At 35.8% G+C, this 16287-nt stretch overlaps 1 long non-coding RNA gene across 1 annotated transcript; it reads left to right on the top strand.

Annotated features, from left to right (window-relative positions):
- The first annotated feature begins 1563 nt into the window (after nucleotides 1–1563).
- On the top strand, nucleotides 1564–16195 carry LOC102021638. The gene is made up of 4 exons (XR_259941.1): nucleotides 1564–1619; nucleotides 13057–13100; nucleotides 15039–15172; nucleotides 15637–16195. It is a non-coding gene; the product is annotated as an uncharacterized LOC102021638 (long non-coding RNA).
- The last annotated feature ends 92 nt before the right edge of the window (nucleotides 16196–16287 follow it).

Below are 16287 nucleotides of genomic sequence, written 5' to 3'. Positions count from 1 at the left end.
AGAAAAAAAAAAACCATTTGTGTGCTTTTTACAAAGACTTCAGGATGCTGCTTACCATTTTAGCTACCAACACAAACAACCTTGACAATCATAATCTATTTTTTATCCCTTCTCACCCAGTCAAGTAAGCAGTCATCCATTATAGGCCCTCACATGAAATACAAATTTAGCACCATAGAAATGAAAACTAAAGCAATTTGTACCCTTACTATTCCGAGGGGAATCATTCTTGGTCTATTTACTATGAAATATTTCCCCTATCTTATACTCTTCTAAGTTATATCAATGTCATCGACCATAACTTGAATCATAATGAGTAGATGATACCCTTGCATGACTGGAATCATGCCATCATTATTAGATGACCTAGTTAGCATATGTGGTTAAAAATGCCATTGCCTTTTTATTTATTGACTTATTCAGAACGGCATAGGTTATATGAGGACGGAGTTTCTGATGTGTTCTTTGTGAAATGGCAGTGTTTTGTTTACATTTTTAACCCATATCCACTAACCGCATACACGGAGGCATCTACACTATTTTAAAGTATTCGTGACTTTGTGAACCATATTTTTTCCCTCTATGACTTTTATTATCAATGCTCCTGGAAAAATGTAAAACATGAGCAAGGAAATGTGATAAACGTGTTTCAAAAGCGCTGGCAGATTTTAGAAGGAACCTCAAATCAGGAAAGATGTCAGGGAGAGAAGCAACCTTCCTTGACCCCAGGGAGGGTCAATCGTGCACTCCGTGCTGGTTTTCGCTGCTTGTCTGAGCCCGTCCACCAGGAAAGTGGGTGGATTAGCTTTCTCTGAGGAGGCTTCCTCATAATACTGCATCCAAGGTCAGAAATCCCTGCACTGTTTCTTGTCTTTGCTTACAAATAAGAATTTATAAAGAAAAAAAGAATCATTTGCCTTAGAAATGATGCTAAAATTTATTCTTCCTTTGACTCTGCCTCTATTCAAATCTTTATTTGGCCTTTAATCATACTCCCTGCCCTTGCGGTCTTTCCTTCCATCTTCCTAGGCCATTATTTTCTTCTCTTCAGGGGGACCAAAATGCTTTAGATAAGTTATGGTTTCAATTTTGAAAGAACTCGCTGTCTTATGTCCTCTGGTTTCTTCTCCTGCTTCTCGCTTCGCTTCGGATCCCATTCACATCCTTGCGGTTCTCAAAGCAGTCCTTGCAACTCAGTGTTTAGGAGTTTGATCATCTATTTACTAAATCAGTGCGGACTACTTCACAAGATTTAAAAGAAATTGGGGTAGATTTTTAAAAGTTAGGCAAAATGTCTGATGAACAATACATTTTCCCTTTGAGATTTTCTCTTGCATGTAGTTATTAAGAAATTTGGATTTGTAAGGAAACAGCTTTTCTATGTGTAATATAAGATCAGCAAATCTACAACATGTTTATTTTCTGATTTCTTGAAGATTGAACTAGGTTAGTTGCATGATGTTTAAAGATGTAGTTGGAGTCTTGTCAGATAATACCATGATAAATTATCTAATAACTCCTCAGGTTGGCTGAGCCATTTTCATATGATTTGAGTTTTCTTTGCAGACCCAAACTGTAGATGTCAATAGAAAAAGAAGCTATTAGCAGCATATCCAAAGGTAAGGAGAAAATGCATGTACTGTAAGTTAAATTAGATGAATCCACTTTTCATTTCTATTATAAGACTGGAAAAACTTTTCCCTCTGATCCAGTACTGTTTTTTTTTTATTTGAAAGATAAAAGATGAAAACAATACAATAGATATTATAAAAGGGAAAGAAACTGCTCAAAAGGAAAGAACAACTGGGATGAGGGAAAAGAGAAAAGGAAGAAAGAAGGGAAAAAAAATATGTATACACAAGATAGCTGTGATCCATTACTCTTATGGCAATAAAAATTAGCTTCTGGTGAAGTCTTACTATAAAATGCCATGGTTGTTCACACTGAAAACTTAGTTTGCTAAACATGAATTAACTTTGATCAGCAATAATCTGACTATTCTAATAGTCAGATTATTGACTATTATTATTCTAATAGTATTAGAACAGATTAGTAACAGATTATTTACTACTATTATTCTAATAGTAGATCTTTTTTTCCTTAAAAATGAAATAGTATTTGGGAGTATAAATGTAATGCTAAGTCCCAAATCAGTCTTATCTATTCCCAATAAACATCGATTCTCAATTTTATGTCCTTCTGATAAGTGCATTTATTGCAAAGTCTCTTGTGGTTGTCACTATTTGACTGGGTTTGTCACGCCTGTTTGTAAGCACATGGCATAGAGTTGTAAGATCTCCAGAGCAATTCTCTGTGTCCTGTGCAAAAAATTTTTACATTTCTGGATAGAACACACACCAGAAATAAAGAACCGGATTGCAGCTTGAATATCAAAGCAGTATGTCTCAACTGACTAAGCAGGCCACTAACAATTTAGGTAAAAGTATGCAATAGAACAATTAATGAGCTATAAAAACTGTTCATTGATCAGTGACCTACAGAACACATAGGTATGTATGTACATCCTAAACATTTATTTAGTTGGCACATGAAAGCTTTTAGGGTTACTTTCTGCTATTTTATGATTCACTGTTTATGTTTACATGGAAAGAAAGTAAAAGTCTTATTCTAATCTTATTTACCTGCTCATCAAGCCTTCTTTGAGGGAAAACTAGAATTCAGGATAAGTCACTCTATCAACCAATGCATATTTAACACATTATTTTCTTGGATATAGACCAATATGAACTGTGGTGGTATATGGAAAAAAAATTGAAGTTCTGTCCCAATGCCTCAGAAATTATAACAGAGGATGAAATTAGCAGTCATGGGGTAATCTGAGTATTAATAGTATAATTTCCACTGAACACACCTACAGAGCTAAGAGTAGGAAGGAATAGCATCATAGTCCATAACATGATAGTTAGGAAAGGCTTTGTGGTCAGAAGGAAGATTTTCCTATAGTATATGATCTGGACTTTAAAGAAAAGGTTGGATTTTGGTCAATGGAGGCACAGCTATGTGAATGAAGTCATGAGAAGTGGAATGAACATGGTGTATTTGGGACATGAGGGAGGCCAACTACACAGGATTGAAGAATCAAAGCATATGAACACAGGAAAAAATGGACCCAGTGTCTGACATTGGTAGTGGGTTACTAGAGTCAAGGGTTGAATGCTAAGTTCTGAACCCTGGTGTTGCTGATCAGGAGGAATTAACGGCTTTGTGCAGCAACGTAAATTGAGAGACAGCAGAGATGTAGAAGTGGAGACAAGTCTCTAGATCATGACTATTGCCAAGTTTGCAAAGGGGGAAACATGCATTGAGCACACACGGTTGGTTTTAGACAAATTAGTGCAAATGGAAGTTAATCTTTGACATCCTTTCTCTATCACCTCCTTGTGCAAGTTGGGTATGTTGTTCTGGCTCAGATGGTGCAAGGCTTCTCTCTTTGTTTTGATTTGCTTCAGTATAGCTGTATTCCATTTCACTTGTTTTTAAAACCTGAAGTTTAAAATCTCTGGGGCTTTGTAAACTATTTCTACAAGTGAAAGAAGGATAACATCTGGCATCTAGTGATCTTGGTAGTATCTCTTCCATTCCCTCAGTGAATATCTTTATATTCTTTGGTTAAATGCACCTTTTCTTAAGAAAGTATTTTTTAAAAATATTTTTTAAAATAGAAGTTGTAAGTTTACAGAAAAATTAAGAAGAAGGTAAGAGAGTTTGCATGTACTTCCTGCCTCTATGCATATATAACCTCTGCATCTAATCTCAACATCCCTAACCAGAGTGGTACACTTGTTATATCAAACGAACTTACATTCATACATATTTTAGTGTTGACTGTCGGCGTTGTATATTCTATGAGTTTGGAAACATGTGTAATGACATGTATCTATGATGATAGAATCATATTGTTATTTTCACTGTCCTAAAAACTCTTAGTATTCATCCTATTTATCCCTCCTGTCACTTGGCAAGCATTGATCTTTTTACTGTTTCTATAGTTTTGTCTTTGCCACAATGTCATATCATTAACTCCATATAGTATATAGCATTTTCAGATTAATTTCTTTTTTTTTTGGAACCAGGAATCCAACTCAGGACCTTGTGCTCCCCAGGCAGGCACTTTGCCACTGAACTGTATCCCTGGCCTGAATTTCTTTTAATATGTAAGGTATATTTAAGTGCCCTCCATGTCTTTGTTTGGTTTGGTAGCTCATTTACTTTTAGGGCTGAATAATATCCTATTGCATGAATATACCACAGTCGGTTAAAAAATTAAGAAGATTGCTTCTAAAAGTTGGCAATTTGGCTGCTAAAAACATTCATGTGCGTGATTTTGTGTGGACATAAAATTTCAATTCTGTTGGATAAATACCCAGGAACATGATTACCATATCATGTGATAAAAATATCTTAATTTATAAAGAACTGTGTTCCAAACAGTCTTTCACAGTGGTGACACTATTTTTGTATTCCTACTAGCAATAAGTCAGAATTCTTGTTACTCTATCTCTGTGATGGCGAACCTTTTAGAGCGTTCAATGAGAACAAAGAGCCGGCTGTAGCACATGTGCCGTAGGATTGCCAACTGCTCTACATTCTCGCCAACACTTGGTGATGTCAGTACACTGGATTTCAGCCTTTCTGACTGGTAGATTTCGCTGTTACTTTAAATTATGTTTCTCTGACGACTATGATGCACAGCACCTTCTCATACACTTATTTGGTAAGTACAGGTAAGGTATCTGATAAGGTCTTTGCCCTGGTTCTAATTAACCAGGTCGTTTGTTTTCTTATCATTGAGTTTTAAGAGTTCCCCATATATTTTAAATAACAGCAACTTATCAGTTGTGTTTTTACACATATTTTTCTCTGTCTGTGATTATTTTCTCCACAGTGTCTTTTACACAGAAGTTTTTAATTTTAATGAAGTCTTATTTGTTTCTTCTTTCATGGATCATATCTATATAGTTGTATTAAAAGGACATTGCCATACTCGATGTCATCAAGATTTTTTCGATTTTTATCTTTTAGGAGTTTCACAGTTTCGTGTTTCATATTTCGATCTGTAGTTCATTTAAAATTGATTTTTGTGAAGGGTATAAGCTTTGTGCCTAGATTTCTTGCTTTCCATGTGAATGTCCAATTGCTTTGGCACTAATGATGTGTGTCCCATTGTGTTTCCTTTGTACTTTTGTCAAATATCAGCTGATTATACGTATATGGGTCTATTTCTGGGCTCTTTGTTATATTTTATTGATGTGTTTGACTATTCTCTTAATGCTGTACTGTCCTAGTTTTGTAGCTAATTTTATAATAGTTCTTGAAGTTGGATAGTATGTCTTGCAACTTTGTTTTTCACTTACAATGTTGTTTTGTCTATTCTGGGTCTATTGCTTTTCCAGATAAACCTTAGACTCAGATTTCTACCATCTGCAAAATCCCTTTCTGACTTTTTGCTTGGAATTACTCTGAATATATAGATCAAGTTGTGAAGCAATGACACCTTGGCAATGTTGAGCTTTCCTACACATAAACACAGAAGATCAGTCCATTTATTTAGTTCTCTGATTTTGTTCATCAGAATTGTTTGTTCCCATGATTTGTTTACAGATTTTGTTAGATTTTCATCAAAGTGCTAAAATAAAAAACTTTCTGTTTGAAGTTTCAAACACTACTTGTTCCTTGCTGGTAGAGGAGGGAGAAGTTGACTGTATAATAAATTTGTATCTTGCACACAAGGATCTTTCAGAGAGATCCTGGGTGATTTATAGCCACAGCCAGCATTATGGTTGAAACTGGGTTCCGTTGTGATACTGTAGGGGTGCCAGGAGAGAGTGGTGGCTAGTAGCATCAGGTGCGTAAGTAGAAAGCCACATTCTTTTTGGAACATGACAGTAAGCTTTTAGTCACAGAAAATGATTTATGCTGAAAGTTGCCCCGCAAGCTCTGTGTCAATTACTTTTTAAGATGGCACAGTGAGTTCCTAATTTGATTGATTCTTACCAGATTTCATGTCTGAACTTTTCTTTAAGATCTTACTTTTAAGAGAGAAAATGTAGGGCAACAAGCATAGGAAATAAATCTTTGTAAGTTCAGGATTATAAGAGTAAAATAGTAATAGTTCAGCCACTCAACTCAATTGAGCTTTTCAATTGAACTTTATTATTAATAATTGAACAGTGATAGTGAGCAATTTCAAATATAATGCATCTGTACATTGTGCAGTGCCAAACTCTGGCATGATAGTATTTATCATCATATTATCTAATGTTTCTGAACATAGTGCTTTCCAAGTGCAGTACACAGTAAAAATTGGTTTATTGGATAATTGAATGATTGAAAAATGATGAAATTTTCATTCTAACTGGTGACTACTCATTTATAATTGTTTGACATTTGATATAAAGAAAATTAAAAATAAGGCAAATTAACTATGAATCTAAGTGCCAGTCATTAGCAGCCTGATTCCTTCTGTCATGAAACTTTTAGAGATGGAATTTTTTTTCATGATTAGCTAAGACTTTTTAAAGTTGAAAAGTCTACATAAAATTATTTTTGATTCTTTTTAAGTGAAGACTTTCTTTCTTTTCTTTTCTTTTTTTTCCAGTATCAGGGATTGAACTCACAATCTTGTGCTTGCTGGGCAAGCGCTGTGCTGCTGAGCTAAATCCCCAGGCCCTAAGTGAAGACTTTAATGTACTAATGTATTTTAAAAGAATTTATAATTAGTGCATGCTAACTTTGATTTATCAGTAAAATCAAATAGCTTAGAAAACTATAAATATGATTTCAATTTTCTTAAGTAAGCACAGTCTAGATATAGTTTATACAGGAGTCTGGCCAATTATTTTCCACATATATAAGATTTGGTCATTTCTGCAAGATATTTATTGCAGAATGTTGATCAGTTTACTCTCTTTAAAATTATTGTCATATCACGCTTTGTGCCATTGTTGGCCCCAGGAGAGGCAAGCATTAAAACTGCAACTCTTATCAGTTATTTTAAGGCTCCTCTCTAGATTTTCTAGCATGATTTGTTAATCATCAGTTTTCCTACAATTAAACGTGTATGTGCATGTGCGTGTGTGTATATGCACATTATATAGGGAAAATTGTAAAACTTTAGATTTTGAAAATTCATCTCCTCTATATTCAGCTGATTCTCTGTATTGTTACACCTCCTTACCAGGTCTCTTGTCATGATCCAGGGCTGATGCCATGTCAGTCTTCATGTGCAATGGTATGGATTTCTGAAAACATAAGATAAAAAGTCACTCCCCATATAGTCCTATATTCACTCCAGCCTAGATACTATCCCTCCAGTCTTTTATGAACAATTTTAAGTAACATGATCTATGAATATCAGAAAATAGCAGGTAAAAATATGCACTTAAAATTTATTGTCTTAATATACATTAGTTCTTTTACAAAACAAAACTTCATTGGAAGGACAGAAAAGATAAAATTCTTACCAAACACAGTGCACCCTGCTTCCCTTTGCAACTTTATTGATTGATTGATTGGTTGTTTTCTGAGACAAGGTTTCGATATGCAGTTTAGACTGGCTTTGAACTCACTTTGTACCCCAGGCTGGCCTCAAACTTGTAGCAATCCTCCTGCCTCAGCCTCCCAAGTTCTGGGATTACAGGCGTATGCCACCATGCCTGGCTTACAACATGTTTTTATTGTAGTGGACTGTTCAATGGCCTGATGTCTGATGCCACTTTGTGTCTATGCCTCTTTCTAGTGAGATATTGCTACTCCCACTGTCAGGAAGTAGAATGTGTCTCTTCACTTTATTGAATCTGGGCTGGCCTTTTGCTTTGCTTTGACCAATAGAATTTAGTAGAAGTGACAGGTATTTCAGACCTTCAGCATACTTTGAAGTTTCTGTCTTTACCACCCAGGAAACTTGGGACCATCATACTATGTAGAACCCTGCAATGAAACATCATATGGTGAGAGAATTCAGCCTTTCCAGATAACAACCAGCCCTAAGCCCCAGATAGGATAGTGAGACCACACTGGCACTGCCAGCTTATGCTGGCCACAGCCTTCTTATAATTGCACAAATAATCCCAACCAAGATCAGCAGAAGCCCACCAAGTCAACCTGGAAAGTTGATAAAATGTCAGAGCTTTGTTGTTAATCTACTAAGTGTTGGTGTTAGAAAGACACCCAAAATACCAGTAAAATATTAAGTATTACTTTATCAAAATATCTCAACTGTGCAATTTAGTATTTCTTAGAGAAGATCCTCAACGTTTATTTTTCTAATCACTTTGTATTAATCTTTGTTAAAACCGTTTAGCTTAGTGGAGACTGGCAACATTTCATAGAGGAGCTTTGAAGTTTATTTTGCTATAGAGAGCATCCCGGACTCTGTATTTCCTTGTTGGGTCCTGGCTGCACAGTGCAACGTGCTTTAATCAGGCTGCTTTTCATATCCAAGGTAACCCAAATTACTTCACCAAGGAATGTGCTGGAAGGTAATGTCTCTGTAGGCCTCAAAAGAACAATTATGTAATAGCTCATACACCACTTAAGATTTTGGAACTTGTCTTACTGAGAGGAAGTATAACGAAAAGAGAAAATAATGAATGAGTGTTGGACCACAAATATAGAGGAAGTAATACATTATAATTACAATGCACCCCCAATTTTCCTGCAATCTTTATATTTTTGCAATTCATCCTTAAATTGACATTTTAATGAAATGCTTGGTGAATTGTAATTCAGTCTTGGAAGTGTCCTGCATAATTACATCCATTATTTACTTCCAAGTAGCTGACAAATAATATCATATGCAATTTATTTTGAATTGATTCATGCTACATACTCTTTAATTTCTTTAATCTATTTGATAGTGAAATTTACCTACATTTGGAGTACCTTCTGATGTGCTGTACATCAATTGGTGTCATAGAATAAAATAATCTGAAACATACATGCTTAAAATTTATATCACAATAAAAGGACAAACGTCATTAGATACCGTACATTTAAACAAATTCTGTCAAAAATGTTGAAAACAATAGCTCGTGTGGTCTCAGAGCAGAATGCAAGTGGAGAGAAATCCTAGTAAAAGAGGCTTGAGGCTTCTGTTGTATCTCAGGAGCTGAAGAAGGAAAGAACCTCTATTTCATGCGATGCAGCTGTTGTCACTCTGATGCCCAGTAGTAGGTCTGCATTAGACTAATAAAGGGTCAAGGTTTCAATTTTTAGAGTCTGACTCATGTTAATTCCTTGCTTTGCTTAAATAATGTTCTTCTAAACAGGTATGATTCCTTAATGTCAGTTTTTGATTTACTGTATCTATGCATGGGAGATTTAGGTTGCCAGAGATAATGTAATTAACTTACAGCTGGAGAGTAAAAGAAATGTGTGCACTGCACTCTTGGGAGGTAGCAGACATCCTGTGTTCTGCATCAGAACAATTTGAGAACCCTAAGGTGCTAAGTAGCTCAGTTTCTCGCTTGCCTCAAAGAATTAAGTTTCAAAGTCCTTGGATAATCTATTCCTGTCAGGCTTTCTCTTTAAATGTTTCCTCAAAGTTTATCATAGCTTGGTACCCTTGAAAGTGCCCAGAGTGAAGTAGCAGAGAGTGACATAAGCAATAGAGTGTTAGCACAGAATAGAGAAGTGGGCAGAGTCCAAAGCGAATAGAAAAAGGCATCAACACAAGCTTGCTACATGGAGGAGAGCACAGCATACTAAGCAATGGGGGACAACACGGGCTAAATCACAGAGTCGGGCAGCAGCACGCATTGTTGAGAAAATAGTAAGAAGCTTTTTGCGAGGGACTCGATTTAAAATACTTGAGGGCAGGAGTTTGATGTGATTTGGGACCTGAAGGTTGATTGGCACCAGATTGGAAGGACGTTTTATGCTGTAAGGAGACATGCAACAATAACTTGGCCCTTTATTGTACTGGTTCTAGTTCTTTCTAGGAGATTCTGCTTGGTTATGTAATACACCTGCAATTAATTGACATAAAATTATTTATTGTTCATTTATCTGAAATCATAATGATAAGTGTTCAAGTACTTAGCCTTTTAAAAACCCAAATATGAATATTTAAGATGATATATATCATGTGGAAGCAGATTAAGATGTAGTAACAGATCTGGCACTGATATTGAGAAAGTACAGGGTCTTTCTGTTGAAATGAAAATGTAAGACAACCATATGAGTAATTGACACCCAGCATTCTCACTGACTGGTTACTCGAAGTATTTAGCTTTAATGATGTTATCAATCACCCCTAATTCCAAGGTTGCTTTGCCACTGTACTTCTGTACAACATCATACTAAACAGACCATCAAAAGGGAACAAAGTTCTCAGCTACAAGTATTGGAAATAACTTCAGAATGCATCTTACAAAGAGGGGGAAAGCATTTATTGAATAAAGGCCAAAAGAAAAATAGCATTTTATTGTCAGCTTAAGATAAAGTTACTTCTTATTTAAAAGTTAGCCATATTAACTATGCTTCAATTGCTGTAAAGTTTTACATTACTCCACACCAAGTGAGGGCAGCTTCCTTTCCCATTAATTCTATTTCCTAAGATAGTTTTATTCCTGGATACTTTTACCTATGAAAATTTTCATCTGCTGTATCCTGGGAGAGGATTCATGTTTGTAAAGTCTCTGCTAAGGGCACTGATCTCATGGATCTTATTCAGATGTTTGTATGTGAGGAGAACCATGTAGCTAAAGCAACTATCAGATATTGACAATTTCCGGCAAATATATTTTATACAGATAGGTATATACCACACAATAAACACACAGTATTGTACTTAAAATATTGGCTCTAAGAAGTATAGAACAACATAATACTAATAGTAATACTACTGACAATAATACAATGAAATATCCCTCCATTTTTTTCAGCTTAGTAAATTAAAGTTTAAAAAGCGAATTATGTCATTTCAGTATGTGATAATGGCGACAGCATGTGGGAATCAGCAAAGTAATTAAAAAGACCAGAGAATCTACTTGGAAAGATGTAACTTAGCTAGTCAGTGGCTACTTCTAAAAATCTGTTTATTGCTAAGTAACCTCAGGCATGTATGGGAGGATGTGAATGTGAAATGATTACATTTTTGTTATCCCTGTATGCAGCAAATTTCAATTGTAGTTCTTACTGTAAAACTGTTAGAGTATCATTACAGTAAAGTACTCCAGGCTTATAGGCACCAGAGATTTAAGAGAAAGAACACTTCTATTTTACCAGTTCTACCCTACTTCACAAATTTTCCCTCTATTGGTTGGAAATTCCTTCATTTGACTCAAAGTCCCTGCTTTTTATAGAGCTTAAATGAGGTGCCTACTTAAGAAACAATTTATAGAAAAAAAAAACTTTGTTTTTGAAATTTTTGAAAAGGTGCACCCAGATTCTCTAGTGAGCTTATCACCCACAATGTAATATCTAATGAGACCTTGCTAACCACTTCTATGACTCACATCAGGAAGATCAAGGTTGTGTAAAAGTATGGGAGTTGAAGAATAGTTTTCAGCCCCAAGTGCCAATACCAGTAGCTTGCTAGTGGGGCCCTGACTGAGACAATTAACAGGAAAAAATGGCATGATCCATTAACACTGTCTTCCATGCATGCAGGAAATCAAACAGGCTGTAACTGTTCTTGCTTGGCTCATTAGAAGAAACTTTTAGGAGAGAATTTTCAAGAAAGTCTAGAAAACTATGGTACTCTTAAAAGGAAATCAAAGAGGACCCCAGAAAATGGAAAAATATCCCCTGCTCCTGAAGAGGCCGAACTAATATAGTCAAAATGGCCATCCTTGCAAAATTGATATATAGATTCAATGCAATCCCAATCAAAATACCAACAGCATGCTTCACAGAACTGGAGAAAATATGCCTAAAATTCATACAGAACCAGAAGAGACCCAGAATAGAAAAAATAATCCTCGGTTACATGAGCAAAAATGGGAGGCATCATGACCCTGGACTTGAAGTTATATTTCAAGGTTACTGTGATAAAAAACCAGCTTGATATGAGCATAAAAACAGAACTACGGATCAATGGAACAGAACAGAGGGTGCAGAAGCAACCCCAAGTTATGTTCAACTATTTGATCTTTGACAAAGGGGCCAAAAAATATACCGGAGGAAAGACAGCATGGTTTCTCTTATGTGATAAGCTAAATTAAATAAAGAGAAAAATAAAGGCTAGATAATAGGAAATAGGGAGATAAACCTTTCTCAAATGGAATGAGGATCAAGAGGTGGAGGGAAGTGGATCAGAGGGGAGGAATAGTAGATGAAAGAAGGAATTATGCTGTGTTATCCACAGTAATGTAAGCATTATGTACTGCATATATGTGTGGTACTCATAAAACCTCCTCATCCAGTTATTCCTCAAAGCCCCAGTAATGATACAGAAGCTTAGACAGTCAAATTATTCTTTTAAGTGATGCCTTCCCTCCTCTGTACCTTGCAGAACTTGGCCCAGGTGAGGTGACCATCATGGTAGCTAGATGTAACTAAAATGAAAATAAATAAAATGAGAAATTAAAAAAATTTAGATGAAAAGAAAGGCTAGAGATTTGGATCTATTGTCTTTCTTCCCATCTCTGAGAACCAAGGTCTGCTTTGCTTAAGATACCCAGAACAATTATTTAAACATGAAGTCATGTGACAAACATTCCTTTGATCACTTGAGTTCCCAAGTAGGAAGCAATATCTTTGCTATTAATTTTTCATAAATGTCCCAGGCTCTAGCTAAGTATTATCTGTAGTGTCATCTTAAATCTTTTTGTTTCAAATGTCTATATTTTTATGGACAGGAAAACTCAGTAGAGTTATGTCTTTGAAGAGAACATTTTCCTAAATGCAAAGTGTTATAATCACATTTCATATTCTTATATTTTAATGTTTGATATATTAAAGATGATTTTATATGCATCTATCAAAACTGAGGTGGTCATTAGTAGTTTTTAGACAATTTTTAATTACTTAATGTGCTTTACCATTTTCTACATAAAAAGTGGAAAATTAACATTTGTCATTCTCTTTTAGAGAAAGCAAAATCGTTTAAAGGATATATACAGAAACTTGATGTGGTAAGTCTGAAATAATTTTCTAATAAGAAATTCTAAACTGTGCCCTGCTCACAAGCCAGGTGTCTTCCAGTGCTACTGACATTTTAGCACTAAAACAGAGAAACAATTTCTTCTTCTGTGGATAGTGAACACACCTTGTACACCTGAATTATCCAGTACAGTAGCCACTAGCCAAATATGACTACAAAATTAAAATGAAATAAAATTTATAATCCAGTTCTCAGTTACAATAGCTACATTTCAAATGCTCAGTAGGCACAAATGGAAAGTGGCTACTGTGCTGATATAGATATTTGCTGACTTGTTATAGATAAAATATCAGCTACTGTGCTGATAAAGAACATGTTCATCATCATCTATTGAGAGGCACATTCTAAAGGCTTCTGTAGTAGTGAAAGATTGTGGTGGTTCAATTTCTATACTGCTGCCCTCGAGTGGCACAACCACCCATAACCACGGAGAAGTAGTCAGAAGCCTTCTTTCCTAGTGCATTCAACTCACAGGTTCACCGTTCTTCATTTAGTCTAAAAATTAAACCATTTACCTACAGAAATAGCCACAATAGCTCTACTAACTAAAGACTGAATTCCACATTGGTGTGATCTGTCCCCTGTCAGTGAGCCTGAGTTGATGGAAGCAGGGAATCTGACATAAACTTTGTCAGTTTTCCATATTATCTTCCCTTCTCATAATTGGCATCAAATAGACACTTGACCTACTTTTCTGACTACAAGACTGCAAGTACTAGAGCAAAGTAATCTGGTTATAAGATTCAATTTATATATTAAGCACAGTATGCTAATAACAGCAACATTTAATAATAAATTAGAGTAATTATAACAATGAAAATTATGTGAATAGAGTTTGTCTTCCTCTATCAAATATCTTACTGTACTATGCTCACCCTCCTTTCTGTGATGCCGTGAGATGATTCAATGCCTACATGGTGAGATGAAGTGAGATGAACGACACAGGTACTGTGGTATGGTGTTAGGTTCCTGCACAAGTGTTACCTGAACTCAGGAACCACAAAACCACAATAATTTAATAACTAACATGGCTACTAAGTGACAAATGGCAGAAGCATATACAACATGGACACAGTGGATAAAGGAATGCTTCATGTCCTGGGCGGGGCAGAGTGGTACAATGTAAGATATCATCGTGCTATTAAGAATGGCATGTAATTTAAGGTATCTATAGGTAACAGTAATGGACTGTATATGTTGAAAAAATTAAAAGAATTTAAAATGTTTTAAGGGCTGAGCGTGGTGGTGCACTCCTATAATCCCAGCACTTGAGAGGCTGAGGCAGGAGGATCATTGCTAGTTCAAGATGAGCCTGGGCTACAAATGAAGCTCAAGGCCAGCCTGGATTGCACAGCAAGACCCTGTCTCAAAAAGACAAAAAAAAAATGTTTTTATAATAAGGAAGTGATAAATGTTTGCTTATTCCAGTGTGAATATTATACAATGTACACATGTATAGAAATATCACATGGCACCCTACAAATAAGTGTAATTTTTATGTGTCCATCAAAAAAGAACAATGTGCAATTTAAAAATTATATTTATAATATATAATAATGCATAATATAATATATAATAAATATATCATATTTATGTTTATTTCTGGAATGTTTTCAGTTATTGTATTTGAACTGAGGTTGACCCAGTTGTATTAATCAGTTCTCTATTGGTGTGACAAAATACTTGAATCAATCAATTTACAAGGAGGAAATATTTATATTAGTTCGTGGCTTCAGAAGGTTCAGTCTGTGCTCCTTTGACCTTAACACCTTTGGCTTGTGGTGCACAGTACATAGAGAGGGGAGCACATGGCAGTTGGATTTACTCATGGCATGTAGATAAGAAGCAAAAAGAGAGAGGGAAAAGGGCCGGCTTCCCCATGTTGTCTTCATTTCCTTTCTTCTCTTAGGAAACACCTCTGAATGGCCCCACTGCTTCATAACAGTGCCATGTGTTTGGGACCAAGATTTGAACATACGTGCTTTTGGGAGACTTTAAACTATGGCACCTGGATAACTGGAACTACAGAAAGTAAAACCTCAGGTAAGGGGAAAGTGTACACCAAATAGAGTGGCTTAAATATATCTTTTGAAAGGTACCGTAATGTTCTAGGATATATTATTAAAAAGTCTTACTAGGGAAATAGAAAATAAAAGGTTATTTATGGGATTTTCCGTATATCTAAATGATAATGAGTGCATATAATTTTTACATGCCTTTTGGACAGTAGATAAATCTGGGAAACAGTGCAGTAAGGTCATCTTATACACTGTAGTTGTAGCTTAAATTGAAGAACTTAACATTCTGAAGTTGCTGAAAGAAAAACACAAGCAACTTTTTGAAGTGGTTGTATGTGCATAAACTTCTTGTCCCTTTGAGCAAAACAACAAACAAACAAACAAACAAACCAATCGTTACATTTGTTAGGGACTGGAAAATGTTTACACCATGTGACAATTGGTTGCTTGTAATATTAGGGAAAAGTTATAAAACTGTTTTATTTGCAGTTTTGGATGGAATTGTGGTTACTTCTACTTTCGTGGTCAACTCTGCCTTTGGATCGCCTTGCACCCAAGGAGCATGCCCAGAGGATGTAAACGAGAGCTCTAGGCCTTTGCCTGGCTGAATGCACAGGGCCCTCGGCTGATGCTGGCGCATGCGCTTTTCACTTCCCTGGCCTGGAGAATTCTGCAAGGTCCACAGATTAGCGGCGGCCAGGAAGTCAAAGGCTGAAAGGATGGTTGACTGGCTCAGTGAATGAAGCTCTGGACATTACATTATCTCTGGCTCGGAGCATACGGAATCAGTCCTGCAGCTATCAAAGGGGCGGGGAGAGAATCTTCCACAAGCTTGGCTTGGCCGATCTGTGTGTGCTGAACCAAAAAGCAAACTGAACAAAGACATCTAAATTTACAGCTCCAGTTAAAGACCTGGGAGGCTTATCCAGTATAGAGAAAGCACCATTGAAATTCACTTCTCTGCACAGTTTAGTGAGTGTTTATTCCAGAATATAAAAATATTTTATATATGTCTATCTTTATCTCTCTTAACCTCTATAAACCTATATATCACGATATGTATTTATAGATTTATTCTTGTGCCCCAACTTGACTGGTCTCTGAAATAAACTGATTTCTAAAAAATAGTGATATATATAT

Source organism: Chinchilla lanigera, unplaced genomic scaffold (genome assembly GCF_000276665.1).
Source record: "Chinchilla lanigera isolate Chin_1 unplaced genomic scaffold, ChiLan1.0 scaffold00010, whole genome shotgun sequence".
NCBI lineage: Eukaryota > Metazoa > Chordata > Mammalia > Rodentia > Chinchillidae > Chinchilla > Chinchilla lanigera.
This window is presented reverse-complemented; position numbering and strand designations above follow the sequence as displayed.